The sequence below is a fragment of the Schistocerca americana genome, chromosome 7 (assembly GCF_021461395.2).
Source record: "Schistocerca americana isolate TAMUIC-IGC-003095 chromosome 7, iqSchAmer2.1, whole genome shotgun sequence".
In the NCBI taxonomy this organism is placed as follows: domain Eukaryota; kingdom Metazoa; phylum Arthropoda; class Insecta; order Orthoptera; family Acrididae; genus Schistocerca; species Schistocerca americana.
In genome coordinates, this window is record NC_060125.1 from 596977348 (window position 1) to 596993498 (window position 16151).

Consider the following 16151-nt stretch of genomic DNA (forward strand, 5'->3'; position numbering starts at 1 on the left):
AATGCATAACACCAAAATACAGACAGACACACAATATATATATATATATATATATATATATATATATATATATATATATATCACACCAAAACACACACACACATACACAGGACATAAACAAAAATAAATAATTAAATACAATAAAATAAAATAATATGACACCAAAACACACACACACACACACACACACACACACACACACACAAATGCATACACCAACAGACCACAGATACTTCGATAGTTACACTCATAAGTTTGGCAGTAATATTCGATCTTTGGCAAAAACATTTGACAGTCGCCAACAGAAACCAAAACATTGCATTAAAAAAAAGCGTTCAGTGCATAGTGCTGTGGAATGCAGAAAAAAACAGCAAATTGGCGCTCATAGGAAGAAGAATAAGACCAAAAATGTAACAGGAGCGTAATATATAAGAAACTGTCTACGCAACCTGTAAGTACAGTTCAAAACATTACTACTTAATAGGAAATACCAACCACCAGAACTGTTTATAACCTATAGGCACAGTGACAAAAATGTAAATAAAATAGCTAACATATGTACATATTACAGGCCACTGATGATGCCTTGCAGAAAATAAAGGCGAAACGCGTATGGCACTAAAATTGTGTTTTATTCAGTTGCTGTCAGACGGTCCATAAGTGAAAATCATCAACACACCGTAGTATTACGCGCAACTGAGGAGGACAGGACCAAAAAATTGAAGATGTCAACACACATCGTATTAACACAAATAAACCAACCTCATGGAGGTAGAAGCATTTTGAAATGTCCCCTTAGAAAAATTAATGAATTACTGTGCTGATAAACCTCTTACATTATTTGCTTTTCAAACAGCTGAGCAGAAGTGAACGTACTCAGACATTTTGCTCTTTGCCTATTCTGATCAACACTAAACTGACACACCATATTTTTAGCGCAACACAATCTGACATTCAAAAATCCCTACAAAAGAATGGCCCTGACTAACATTAATCTATACCTTTCACAAATCACTTACCTCACAAAAATCTTCATTACTCGAACTACTGCAATACAGCGAGTGCCAATACTGCCAGCTAAATAAAAGATTCTAACTACTGAAGGCACAAACTACTAATAGGCATAGTTAGCAAATGAAAGATTTTGATAGAGAACAAACAATGTATTTACCTTACTAGTGTTCAAAAGTCATAATATATATAGCAATTCATGACATCCAGTTTTACAAATTTCAAAACTCCGCCATTTCTCTCCCCACATCCACCACTGCTGGCGGCTCACCTCCAACTGCGCAACGCTACGCGCTGTTAACATCCAGTTGCCCAACACTACAATGGCAGACAACAATGCAAACTAGCCACAGACTGCACACAGCACAGCCAGTGATTTTCATACAGATCGCTATGTGGCGTTACCAATATAAAAACCTAAACAGCCTACTTACATAGCCCCCATGCTCCCCATAAAAAATTTTACAAATTGTTTTGGGCAGTGGCCAATACAGATTAGAAAAAAATTTTCATAATTACAATAACAAAGAAATCAAATGCACACACTTTTTGATACAATATTGGTCATAATCTAAAATTTTCTCACAGTCCATAAAGACAGTCCTGATCGTTCATCACAGTAAAATTGCAGTGTTTTTCTCGAAGTCTGAGCAGTAAAATAAAATGCACATGGAAGTAGTGGATTTCCATGTAGTCTTGAAGAAGTAGTGTTGTCCTTCCAATGGAAAGACAGTGCTGACTCTTGAGATGCAGACAGGTAATGGGCCACAACAGGGCAAACCCACAGCAGAGTCAGTCGAAGTTTTGAAGAATATTGGTAGGTAGGTCATCAAAGAGCAGACCCACTGTAGTCCTGGTAGAGAGTATGGTATTGGTGAGTCATCAAAGGTGCAGACCCAGTGCAGTCCTTGTAGAAATAATGGTATTGGTGAGTCATCAAAGATGCAGACCCACTGTAGTCCTTGTAGAGACGGCCAGCAGCCAACTGTTGCGACTGTGCAGGTGCACAATCACCATCGAAGAGTCTTGCAGAGAATATAGCAAGTCCATAAACCACCACTTATGTACTCACAAAGTTTTTGGAATTGTCCTTAGAACCAGCAATGCTGTTAACCAGTCCCTTGCTGACTTATCAACACACGTTGGAGCACTAACAGTTCTCTTTTTTTTTTACATATTGTGCATATACTATGACCAACAGAAATGTGTACAGTGAAATGAATGCTTACAAGTTACTCAAGTTGCTGAACTGGTGTCAATTACAATATTATAACATGAGAATAGAATAACAAAGGTACAAAATATATCATTAAAGAACATAACAATACAGATAACAATTGTAGTAATACGGGCTTTACAAAAGAATCAAACTAACATATACATCAGTGTTACAGGAATTATGACATAAGTAAATACATAAAAGATCAGAATAACTTTTGAAACATCAACTTTACACATGAGCATTAAAACAAAACAGAATAAATAATGTCTAAGCGTATTTACAAGGTAAATAACATATTATCAGAAAAATTCTACAACATAAATCTTATTAGCTAAACACATACAGACAGGAAAAACACAAATTCACGTAGTGTAATAACACAAAAACACAGGACAGCGTTTGTTTTCAGTGTGACATTTGGTACTACAGTCCAACCCAAAACTTCATTCTGTAGATCTTTCGTCTTATTTCAACATCTGTTTCCACCAAAAAAAATCCAATCCAAGCATGCTTTCTGTATTTATATGTTCACATATTTCTTACCTCATTATTTATTTTCCATTATCGTACCTCATCATTTATTTCCATGAAAACCCTACTTAAACCTGTTGTCCCTAAACCCTACTTTTTTGTTCATATCCTCTTTCAAAATACTTTTTTGGCCAAACCATTTTCTTATAGCTTCTCAATGCATTTCTTCCAATTCATCACAACTTGTTCTCTTATATAGTCTACCCCCTCTTAAGCTAACTTAAATCTACTGAGCTCAGATGCTAAACTAAGGGATGCGGCAATGCAGCAGCACTAAACGATTAACACAAACAGCAATGATAAAAAAATGCAAATTGGCAAAGCAAGCAGCAATATTACAACTAATATAAGGCAATGAGCAGCAAACAAGAAAAATAAATCAGTAGTAAAACTGGCTTAACAGAGTAATGTAAAGTGAAATTTAGTAGCACTATGCCAGGCAAACAGCAGCAGCAAATGCAATAACTTATATCTAAACATGACATAGCTCAAGCAGAAAAAATATTACAGTAAAAATGGCCATGTTTAATACCTATGTCACATCTTAACACTAGAGTGATGCATCACAAAAACTTACTCTGCAAGAAAGTTACCAAGTCAGTAAAAAAATTATTTATGCAATTCCTGTGAATGTCTATTTGTGCTCTCTTTTCTAAGAAAGTATATCATAAACGTATACTTTACTCGGTCTGTAGACAGAAAACAGTGATATTAGTAAAACTATTAAATTTTATAATAACCAATGCTGCAGTGCAGCTAGGAACTAGATATTAAAGAAAATGAGTAAATATGTACAAAGGAAGGCATGAAACATCATTCATTAGCCATATGGCATTTCATAAGGTAGTAAAAAAATCTCTCAACTAGAAAGACAGTAGTCATAATCAGGTGTATAGACGTAAAAATATTTCTTGTCATTTCATTAGGCATTTCAGAAAATATCATAAATTAAGAGCTCCACAGTGTTATCATATGTTTTCAAGTTTGAGCGTGTCGTATTTGCGATGCTTTCTACAAAGGAATGTCAATAGCAAGGATAATGGCCCCTTTTTTTTTCTCCACCTGTGCCTCTGAAAGGCACACACTAATGGCTTTTTTCCAGGCGACTGTCGCGCAGCTGGGTGCCCACGACTCATTACGTGAAGGTGGTCGCTTAACTTTCTTACTGAAATATTTACGACACCAGTTTGCATTACAGTGACAGTCTCATATAAAAAATTTCACAGGTCGAGAATTTGCGTTGCAAATGTGTAGAAACAAAATCCTATGAATATAACAGTGTTCAAAAAGTTTTCGTCGGCATTGTGATACATTCATGCATTTACACACATTTCATAACTCTTAAAGTACGATTCTTGGTTTCCAACATCCTTTTCCACAAATCAGAGTCCTTAACCACTACTCATTACTCATATACGTATTCGTCGACACTTCTTCAATATTTCATCATAATAAATACGTAGCATAATCAAATTCCTCATATACGGTAGCATCATCTTATTGATCATAAACATACCTCAACAGCATAATACACATCGTCGTCATAAAAATAACATCATAACACCTCAGTCAAATCTCAAAAACGTCGTAGCTTTCTGCAATAATGTCAAAACCTAAAAAAATTCTCTGCTCATTTCAATAGTGTCATCTACCTCAAACGTACTTTAAAATCATGCTCCCTTACCAAATACATCATTCAAAGCTCTCATAGTATCACAATGGTTCCAAAAAAATAAGAACAGTTCACAAAGTACAGACAAAATACAATTTCATAAGTGTGAAGTTACCCAACAGTGAAATTGCGTAAACATGTGTCACTGATGTAGTAAAAAAATGTTTATCTCTCAGTTAAATGATCAGATAGCTGTGTAATTTGTGTGTTACAGAAATATGGTACCGATGTGTAAAGTTGTGTAAGCAAATAGCATATTAGCTAGGGCTTCTTGTGCTTCCCAAACACATGGTACACAAAGTAAGCGTGTACCCCCCTGAGGATTAATGTAATTATACCCTCAGGTGTTACAGATTACAGCTATGGAATGAAATGTATCACAGAAAACTTTCTTTGTAATTCAAAAATCTTAAAAAATAAATGGTTTAAGTACAAAATTAATCACTCAAATGCATGTCCTGTAGCACTAAATGGCGTCTTGCTGTAAGATAATTCTGTGGAAGTGTCGTAGTTATCGTCCTCTGTGAGCAAAGTTCTGCTGAAGTCAATGTACTTACCTCATCATAAACGAAAGTGAAATGCTTTGCGTATATATATTGTAGTTATTACGTACCTTACTGTGATCAAGAAAGTACTATAATGTGACGTATTATTGTGCTACGAAAAAGGCTGTCTCATTGTAGCTATACCACAAAAGTTACTACTAAAACATGTTTTACTTTCCAGAAGAATTCAGAAAAACTGTGCAGATATAAAACAGATACACCGCAAAAGCAACAATGTAAATTGTGTCAAATATTAATAGCATCGTGATATAGCCGTGTAGCTATCAAAGAAACCAAATGCTAAGTCATCTTTAATCTCACCGAATGTACTTCAAATAAAGAGTATCTTTTCAATAAAACCAAAATGTTGCATTAAAATCTCATTAGCAGTATAAGTTCTAAGTATGTAAGCCTGATAGTCGTTGCGTAATCGTGCAACTTGATGCAAGAATGTATAACACTGTGTCGTCTGTTCACTATAACAATGCATTCGTAATTACTGTCTAAATAAGTTGCCCAGGTTCTTGAATGGATATTTAACTTCAAACATTGTTGCATGGTAACAGTTTCTTAAGTCTGACAAAGCATACTAGAAATGTGAAGTAAAAAGTTTTATGGCAAAGACAAAGTTAAAAAGCAGATTATCTTTCAACAAACGGTTTTACACGTGAAATGTTGTGTAAACCTTTACTCTTCCTAGTACGCAGAGTTTCAGCTTCAACGGAGTCATCGTGTGGTATATGTCGGTAAAGAATACTGGAATTTTTCTCAAGGTTACCATCTATGTTATTTTTCTCTGAGCCAGCCGCCGCACGTGGCTACTTGCGGTGCGAGTCATTGTCTGTCTCTTTGTTGGCGCGTGTCGTTATTGGGATTAGGAGACCTAACTTCTACAAATTCACCTTGCCGAGAGGGCCCTGCCATGTTTGAACCACGCCAATTTTGGTTAAATTCTGGTCTGTTGTTATGATTATATCGTCTGTCGTCATGTCGGTAGTTCCTGTAGTTTCTTTCTTGTCGGTCACGTGGTGGACAATTTCTCCCTGAATCGTAACTGCGCGCTGGACCGTTGCGTCTAAAGTTATTCTGTCTCCCTTGATAATAATTATTTTGGTTCCCATACTGTCTGTTTCTCTGATTGTCTCTGTCATAGTCACTACCGCGGTGAGGCGATCTTTCCCTGTAATTATTACTACTCTGCCAACGGTTATCATATGGGTGGTGTCTGTTTTGGTCACGATTTGTGTTGTGAGAATAGCTTTGACGTGTCCAGTTATTATTTCTTTCATCGCGGAATTGCGACGGATGTGACCTGTAACTGTTGTGTTCCTGTTTTCGCGTTCCGCGATTGTCAGTGTCAATTTCTAATTCTTGTAAGAGTCCCTGAAAAGCTTCAATGTCGTCGTTGCAACGTCCTGCCAAAATAATATGTCGCAAATGTTCAGGTAATTTGATTAAGCAAATGCGGATGAGTTCTGAGGGGTTGTATGGGTTTGACAGGTACTGATTCTTGTGCAACATGTCTTCAAAATATTTCACAAGACTGGAAAATTCAGATTGTTCGAAATGTTTCATCATTATGATGCTATGTTTTACTCGGTCTTGTGTAGCTTGAGACCAATATGCTGAGAAGAAGGCATGATAAAATTCTCCTTCACTGTGGCAATCGTGAATGACCGATCGCATTCTTACAGCTGGTTCATTCTCTAAATAGCCACACATAAATTCTAATCTGTCCTGCAATGACCAGTTTGGGGGGGGGGGGGGGGGGAACAATGAGAGAATTGATGAAGCCACGCTTGTGGATGAATGTCGTTGCCGGAACTCTTAAATGTTTTGAATTGACGTGTAGTAATAAACAGCTTCTAGTCAAAATCATCATGTCGGCGAGTCGCATGTCGGTCATTGTTACGTCGTTTCGGCGGTTCCATCTCAAAATTCGGTGTACCTTGCCAATGTCTTTCATAATTTCCGAAGTGCCCTGTGTTATTATTTAGTGGCTGTTCCGTATTTCTATGTGCCTCTTCCCGTATTGGAGCGCGAGTGTCCTCTGAAATACGTAATTCTTGTATTACCTGGGTCAGCTGATCTTGTACTTCCCGGATTTCGCTTTGGTGTTGCGTATTAATTTGATTCTGATTTTGTTTGAATTTCCTAATTTATTCACACTCTTCTGTGTCATTAAAGACTATCGGTTTTGTGTCATTCAGATTATCATCTACCTTCGTAGATAAATTATTTAGCTGATTCGTAAGTTCAACTACTTTCTCTGATAATGAACTAATTTCCTCCATGTGTCTTTCAGAACCAATTTTCAGAGTATCTACTTTGTCCTTTAAGTTTTCCTGAGTTTTTGCAAGTTGCGTAACCGAATCGGTACATGCAACTGAGTCAATTTTAGCTTGCAAGGTGTCGTGATTGTCATGAACTATAGTTTGCGGTTCCTTTGTGGCTGCTTCATGATTCTGTAATGCATTTTCATGACGTGAAAAAATAGGTTGGAAATGCTCACAAATTTGTGTTTTTACGTCATTACAGACTTTTTGACATTTCGATTCGATTTTATGTAACTCAGTAGTTAAATCTTCACGTGTTTGTTCAAGTGTGGTGTCTAACTTTTGAAGATTTTGTTCCATTGCGTCTAAATGTTGCTGTGTTTGTCTCTGGTGTTGTTCCATTGTGTCTAACTTTTGAAGATTTTGTTCCATTGTGTCTAAGTTTTGAAGATTTTGTCTCATTTGTTTCTGATTTTGTTCAAGCGTTGTGTCTAACCTTTGAAGATTTTGTTCCATTATGTCTAACTTTTGTAGCCTTTGTCCCACTTGTTGCATTAACTGTAATAACAATGCACTGGTGTCTGAAACATGTTCCTCAGTGCTTTTCGGCAGTGAAGTTGCACCGGCAACATTCACATTTTGACAAGCAGAAAATGTGTCTTGACTTATTTGAGAAAACGGTGAGGACCCAAAACCTGAATCTGCAGTATTTGCAAAATTGTGTCCTGTCATTCCCGATTCCCGAGGCGGGCTGTTGCCGTCCGATCAATCGATAATGCTTCCCTGTTCACTAATTGTTTCACTGTCTACACCATTGTTTGCCACACGCTACATTTCCCTATGCACAATTACCAAATTACTACTTTGAACATTAGTTAGTTCATTACACGATGGCACTAACACACTGCTTTCGTCTTCACTGTCATTTCTCAGTTTACTTTGGAGCCTAGTATTACGTTTTTCACATGCCATTACTGTCACAATATTTCACACGACAACACAGAAAAACACAATTTGAAGAGCGAAATAAAAAACACATTTACATAACATTGAAAATAATATCTCGTTAATTGCAAGCGCAGCTGTGAAATACTTAGTGCAAATCTACATGCATGCCACAACTGTTTTACTGTACAAAAAACTACAAGTACAAAGGAAATTCTCTCTACAATTACGCGCTAGCAATAAACAAAGGCTGCACTAATTGCACAAACTGCAAGAAAAAATCAGAAGATTCCAGGTTCGAATCCTGGCAGGGTCGCCATATGAAACGTCCCCTTAGAAAAATTAATGAATTACTGTGCTGATAAACCTCTTACATTATTTGTTTTTCAAACAGCTGAGCAGAAGTGAATGTACTCAGACATTTTGCTCTTTGCCTATTCTGATCAACACTAAACTGACACACCATATTTTTAGCGCAACACAATCTGACATTCAAAAATCCCTACAAAAGAATGGCCCCGACTAACATTAACCTATACCGTTCTCAAATCACTTACCTCACAAAAATCTTCATTACTCGAACTACTGCAATACAGCGAGCGCCAATACTGCCAGCTAAATAAAAGATTCTAACTACTGAAGGCACTAACTACTAACAGGCATAGTTAGCAAAACTGCCAGCTAAATAAAAGATTCTAACTACTGAAGGCACTAACTACTAACAGGCATAGTTAGCAAATGAAAGATTTTGATAGAGAACAAACAATGTATTTACCTTACTAGTGTTCAAAAGTCATAATATATATAGCAGTTCATGACATCCAGTTTTACAAATTTCAAAACTCCGCCATTTCTCTCCCCACATCCACCACTGCTGGTTGCTCACCTCCAACTGCGCAACGCTATGCGCTGTTAACATCCAGTTGCCCAACACTACAATGGCAGACAACAATGCAAACTAGCCACAGACTGCACACAGCACAGCCAGTGATTTTCATACAGATCGCTATGTGGCGTTACCAATATAAAAACCTAAACAGCCTACTTACGATTTGAAACATGTTGTGGAAGCTGGTAACAGTAAATTTGTTGTTTCAATCAATATCTGTGATAATCATGGTAAAGCCTAATTTAAATCTTCGCATTTAAAGAAAACATCGACGGTTACGGTCCAACTGTCATTAGCCACCCATTTTGGAAAGTTAACTATTGACAGCAAATCGGAGGATCCAATTAAGTCTTCCGGATTCTATTTCCTGTGTGATCCATTGATACTTTATTGGTCACTATATCAATATTTGTTTCGGTTACATTAATTTTATAACAAAGTACATAATCATATATCTTAAAACAAGAGAAGCTGCTAAACATCACATTTTATCAATTAGGTTTCACACTGTAAATGCCACTTAAAAATCTTCTTTCACATTATGTTCTTTTTTTCTGTAGCATAGCTTCTACCTCTGTATCTACATTTACAAATCTATATGCTTACTCCACAAGCCACCATACAATGCACGGTGGGAGGTACCCTGTGCCACTAGTAGTCATTTCCTTTCTTGTTCCACTCACAAGCACAGCGAGGGAAAAACGAGTGTCTATATGCCTCCTTATGAGCTCTAATTTCTCGTATCTTATCTTCACAGGCCTTACGCGCAATGTATGTTTGCGGCAGTAGAATCGTTCGACAGTCAGCTTCAAATGCTGGTTCTCTAAATTTTCTCGATAGTGTTCCTCAAATAGAACGCCGCATTCTCTCAAGGGATTCCCATTCAGTTCCCAAAGAATGTCCATAAGACTTGCGTGTTGTTTGAACCTACTGGTAACAATTCTAAAAGATGGCATCTGAACTGCTTTGATGTCTTCCTTTATTCCGACCTGGTATGGATCCCAAACACTAGAGTAGTACTCAAGAATAGGTTATACTACTGTCCTATATGTGGTCTCCTTCATAGATAAACTGCACTTTCCTAGAATTTTCCCAATAAACCGAAGTCAGTGATTCGCCTTCCCTACCACAGTTGAAATACTGCCGCATCTCTCTTTTATAGCACTGTTCTCGTAACCAGATTTGCTTTCCTTTGTTAACAATATAGATAACATTAAGCTACAGGAATATAAAACCATCACAAGGTAGAAAAATAATGTACTGAATGAAATACAAACCTAGAAAAGAAGATAGACATCAAACAACAGAAAACCACTTCCAAGAATTAATACGTCATGTTAACTACTTTTGCAGTACTCGAGGGTTGTAGGTGACTGAAAAAGAATAATTAGTTCTTATGTATATTTACATTCACTAATGAGTCAGGTAATCATTGTCTGGATGGTTCAATTTATAGAGATAATCAGAAAAGTAAGAATTATATGTGATGCTAATTTAGAACATCTTGCAGAGACCTCTTCAAAACCCTTCCTACTTTGTCGACAGTTTCACATGGTGTACATGTAAGAATTGTCAATATACATTCATTAATTTTCTTTGTCACGACCAAAATTTCTCTTTCCTTAAAAAATAGTGAAAGGTATGCATATAACTCTATACCACAAACAAACTCTAAGGCGAATTATACATGATGGTTGACACCCCACCACATTTAAGTCACATTGTTAGAACTGCACTGACCACAGTTTCTTGTGAGAAGTGGATTGGTATTGTAAAATGGTATGAACAGAAAGAGTTTTCAGCTTTAAAAGAAAAACTTATAATTTTCAAAAGAAAAATGAAAATCAGAATTATATTGAATTATAGGTCTTGTGCCCAATCTTAAAATTATAATTACATTTGCAACCTAGGAAAGCCTTTTATAACATAAAAAATTAAATCTTGTTACTTTTATTCACACTGCAGAGAGGGCAGTATAAAACAGTAGGGTTAATCTTATTATTTTTCTGTTTATTGGCCTTTTTGGGTGAATAGGGACAGGTTAAAATCAGTTTTGAATTTTAAAGAACAACAAATAAAGTTTATCCAGTTGAAAAAAAGTTTTACTCAGTACAAAAACTAAATATATTGCATGAATTGTGGTTTCTCATTTTGTTTTCCTTGTAAAAATTGTTATATCTCTAACTAGTGTACGGTAATTTTAAATTTATGAAATTGTTTGTTTGTTAATATACCAAGTCACTGACATCGTGTTTAAAAATGAAATCTTTGAATCTATGAGTCGTATTCCTAGAAGTATTGGACAGCTTTCAAACAACATCTCGTTAAGTACATAATCACTTCTCATCTGTTAAAATAAACCTGTTTTAGCAGCCTTGTTTCCTCCGAAAAATCATCATAACCTTTGCCTTTTAGTAACGAATTTTACATGTGTGCAATCTAAATGACAACTAACTTTTTCCATATACTTTATTCACAGCATAACCTCCTGGGCTCAGAACAGTGCCACATGGTTTTTCGTTTATGTCAAATTCTTGGTATTCTGCTGAAGAAACACTGACGATTACTGTTTCTGTTCACTCGACAATTTCCGAAAAAACAGCCTGACATTTTCAATTAGCCGAAACACGAGTATACTTTCAAACTGAACTTTTGGTTAATGAAATGGGATTGCAAATTTCCTTCTCATGTACTTGAATTAAAATAACACAATCTAGGTTGGTACTTACAAATGAAGGTAGAGTGAACTTTCACTTTCAGTGTCGTGAACTTTGATATTCGTAATTTCCCTGTTAGATTAGTTGACTACGCACCTAGACAAACAAATCTTTGAATAAGTTTTCCATTTTTCTTCCGACACGACAACGTAGAACGTTTTTGGAAGTTTCGTTTATACTCATCCCATTGTTTGTATTCACCTCAATTTAGTAGGCTAAGTTCGGCTATGTGGACTGCTTTCATGCAACATTTGACACGCGAATTGTTTAATTACATATTTCTGTCTCAGGTCACACAAACGATATTATTACTGGTTTCGACGTATTACCAAGTCGTCATCAGATGATTTGAACACTTTAGATAGTAACTCGTGAACGAAAAGGCCTTTGCCTATATGCTTTCATTCTGAGTGTCTCCCAAGGCCGTTCATTTGAAAGTTTACCATGTAAGCTATTCAAATTGTCTGATAATGACAGAAGAGGTTATTTATACCATATGTGTGATTTTAAGCTGAAATAGGTAATACATAAAAATAATTAGTTTGTACAGCGGACGTTTCAAAGACCAACAATGTACCTTCTAAGCCAGCCCTGGATATCAATAAAGCCATCCGATACCATTTGGGTGTTCTTGAATTGGTAAGACTTTTCACCATCAGATAATTTCAAGCTGCATAGATGCAAAGTGAGGCCATTTTATAGCGTGTGTGAATTGATGAGAATGCAAACAATTTGCCTGATCAGACGACTATAAACTGATAACATGCAACTGCACAATGATTGCTCAGGAAAATTGAAACTGACGATTTTATGTACCTGAGGAAGTGAAACGTTTCCTTGTTTTGGTATGAGGAACCTACTCTCAAATATTTTTGATGCATCACTAATGGCTTAAAGATATACATAGTGAGCACAAAGTCTTGCCCTGATTATAAAAATTTGTAACAGAATAACCGTTTGACATAATAAGTTACATTTGATGCCGTTACATAGGTTAGTGTTATTAGTTTTTTTTTAAGACCACTTACGTTAGTAAACCTTAACGTGTGCTCCCTTGGTAGCTCGGAGAATGTCGAGGCCGTATTCCAGTTCCCGCCAGATGTTTCGTAACATGTGTTCTGTCACAGTAACCACAGCAGCTTGTATCCTAGCCTTCAGTTCGTCGACGTTAGAAACTGGTGGGACGAAGACTCTGTCCTTGATATACCCCATCAAAAAAAGTCAAGAGGCGTAATGTCTGGAGAGCGGGGTGGCCAGGGTGTTGGACCGTTCCTTCCAATCCACCGATCCGGACATTACTCCCCTCTACAGACATTACGCCCCTTGACTTTTTTTTCTGGGGCTATATCAACGACAGAGTCTTCCTCCCACCAGTTTCTGACGTCGACGAGCTGAAGGCTAGGATACTAGCTGCTGTGGGTACTGTGAAAGAACTGGTCTTAAAAAAAACCTAGTAACACTAACCTATGTAACGGCATCAAATGTAAATTATTATGACAAACGGTTGTTCTGTAATAAATTGTTATAATCAGGGCAAGACTTTGTGCTCACCCTGTACATCAGTGACTTACAGGGCCAGTATATGTTGATTTCATGGCTTGTGTCCAACATTAATAGCTCGCTGCAGTATGTGGTAGAAGAGTTGTTTGATAACACATGCTGAGCTGTGAATAAACAACGATCTGTAACAAATTTTCCGTCAGGTTCCCCCGCTTCGTCAAGGTCTTCATCAACCTCCTCACGCGGCAGCGCCTCTGGAGGTGCCGGTGCCAACAAAGAAGAGGGTGCGCCCAAGAAGTCTGGGGAAGCTGGCCCCGCGAAGGACGAGGAGGAGAAAGAGAAGAAGGAAGGAGGTGCAAAGGACAGCGGAAAGGAGGAGCGCGAGGACGGCTCGGCACCGACGCCTTCTCCTCGGGCCTACAAGCCCGGCGGGAAGTCCAAAGTGACGGGGCAGACCCTCACCGGCTGGCTGTAGGCGCATGCTAGACGCTACACACTACACACTACACTCACTGCCCTCGTCATGGGGACTTTCTGCGGGTCTGGGCTAGGTAAATCTCATAAGGGCTCATTCCACGTTTCGAGATAACCACCCCGTACGAGAAGAGTACTGCTCTGAGAAAAGAGGTCGACGAGAGTTCCTTGAAGTAATATGTGCTACATACTAATTTAATTTTTCATACTTGTATTTTATCACAAACCAAGGGTGTACTTACCCTTGGATCAAATGAACTTTGTAACCTTTGGGGCCAATGAACTGCCTTCCTTCTAACATTTCTTACCTATTTCGTGTAATTTTAACTTATAATCCCTTAATCAGGCATAACACATAATAACATACTCTGCAAGCGATTCTCACAAGAATATTTTCATCCACTTGTCTAGAAGAGACGGGTAAGAGTGTAGCCCAAGATATCATCACATTTCCACTACCAGCCAGACGTCGACGTATATATCTTGATGCAGCAGAGGGAATGAAAAAGCAAGTACTGCATTGACTGCACTTCGAAATCTGTGTCGATCCCTTGTGGCTACAGGGAGATAAGGGGACACAGTCATTAGACATAGCACTCTGTTGCTTTCTTCAGCGTCCATTGGCCTGGCACTCTTGTTGAATAGTTAGAATTAGTCATTAGAAGGCCACCATAATGTAAACCCATTGAAGGAGCTTTTTAGTTAGAACAAACATTCCGAAATATTTATTGACATTCTGCCTAATTTCTATAATGAAAATAACTTATATACGCAAGATGTTTCCTAAAGGAGAGCTACTGCTTTCTCTCTCTCTCTCTCTCTCTCTCTCTCTCTCTCTCTCTCAGCGTGTGTGTGTGTGTGTGTGTGTGTGTGAGTGAGAGTGAGAGTGTGAGAGAGAGAGAGAGAGAGAGAGAGAGAGAGATTTTGTGTACGTGTGTGCTTGGAGGAGAGACAAGAGAGAAGAGAGAAGAAGCGTTCCTTAATCTCCGGTAATCAGTAAATGAGGATAGTATCGCCACAGTTACTCCCGTATGAAACGGAATAAGACATAGAACTTTGGTTGTAATTCGTGAAATGTGTGGAACGTCCAGCTGGCAGGAATTGTCTTCGCTTCTTGTATGCCAAACGTTTAACATCAGCTGCCAACACACATTTAAGAGTTCATGAATTACGGGTACCACTTTTAAGCGAAATTTACAGAAGGTGCAGTTGGCTCTTAACTGACAATAATCACTTTTGAAAAAAATGATAATTCATCCAATAATAACATACATTAGATATAGCACATAGTTGACCTGTTTGAAAACATTATTATAATAATGTCAGTATCCCCGTATCAAGTAAAGCTGATTGCCATTACTTTTTACGAGAAACTGCTTTCTATTCTTAGCTTTTCCTTAAATTTTGAGTTCTTCACTTTTAATACGAATCTCCGTATGCTTTTATGATATTTGTAAATATTTAAAATTATATGAAGCAACATAAACCTTATCAGCTCCGTCCATAACAGTCTCCGCTATTTTTATGCTCTACTAGGGCTTTTCATTCACCAAAATGTCTAATTTCCGTAATTGGGCAGTGAAATAGACTTGTGTCGACGACCACAGGACATGGCTGGTACCTCAATAATTCCTCCAACTGTTTTTCTCACTATCTCTTTTTAACATACGGGTAATTAAATAAATAAATTTTGATAAAGCCTTCAGCAATAGCTGACATAAGATTGTGTTGGTTTGACTGTTTTCAGTCCTAATAAGTACCCAGAAACAAAGTTCTTAACGAAAATCAATAAATTTTGATCACTTACACTTCAAGAATTATTACTATGTCATCTTTGTTAAAACATGTATATTGATTATGCAATAAAATGTGTTTACCATAAAGCATTTGTTTTATTGTTTTCGAAATGTGGTGTAGATTACTACAAAATCTCAAGACTTCCGTAGGCAGTAATAGGGAATTATGGAGTAGCAGTGTCCGATCTGGTGTCATCTCTCCTAATCGTATGTGGAACAGAATTTTGACCTGCGATAATTAGATACACTTACAGACATTAAAAATAATGTCATGTTTTTGAGGTGTTACTGCACTTAACACAACTGGCACTGCTTTCCGTAAAATTGGGTAAAACTGCTAAATGCCACTGCCTACAGAAAACTTGCAGATATTAAAGGCAGCACGGAATATAACTGCCACAGGCAGAGGCTACAAATCGCTTGGTTACACCTTGACTGAGGATCTCTGTATACTATGCCAGACGACTAAGACAGTTGCGACTGAGACTTTGATCGAAATGTGGCGCAGTCCATTAATGTCACCAGTGGTGGTGAAGACGTGCTGGACGCTGGAAGCACCAGAAGATCACAGTG

The 16151-nt window shown here is 37.4% G+C and overlaps 1 long non-coding RNA gene across 1 annotated transcript in view; it reads left to right on the forward strand.

The window, feature by feature from the left end:
• The window catches only part of LOC124622206, a 40735-nt gene extending 25070 nt beyond the window's left edge, over positions 1-15665 (forward strand). Inside the window, exon 2 of the long non-coding RNA XR_006980602.1 lies at positions 13512-15665. This is a non-coding gene — a long non-coding RNA (uncharacterized LOC124622206). The remainder of the gene's footprint in view (positions 1-13511) is intronic.
• The last annotated feature ends 486 nt before the right edge of the window (positions 15666-16151 follow it).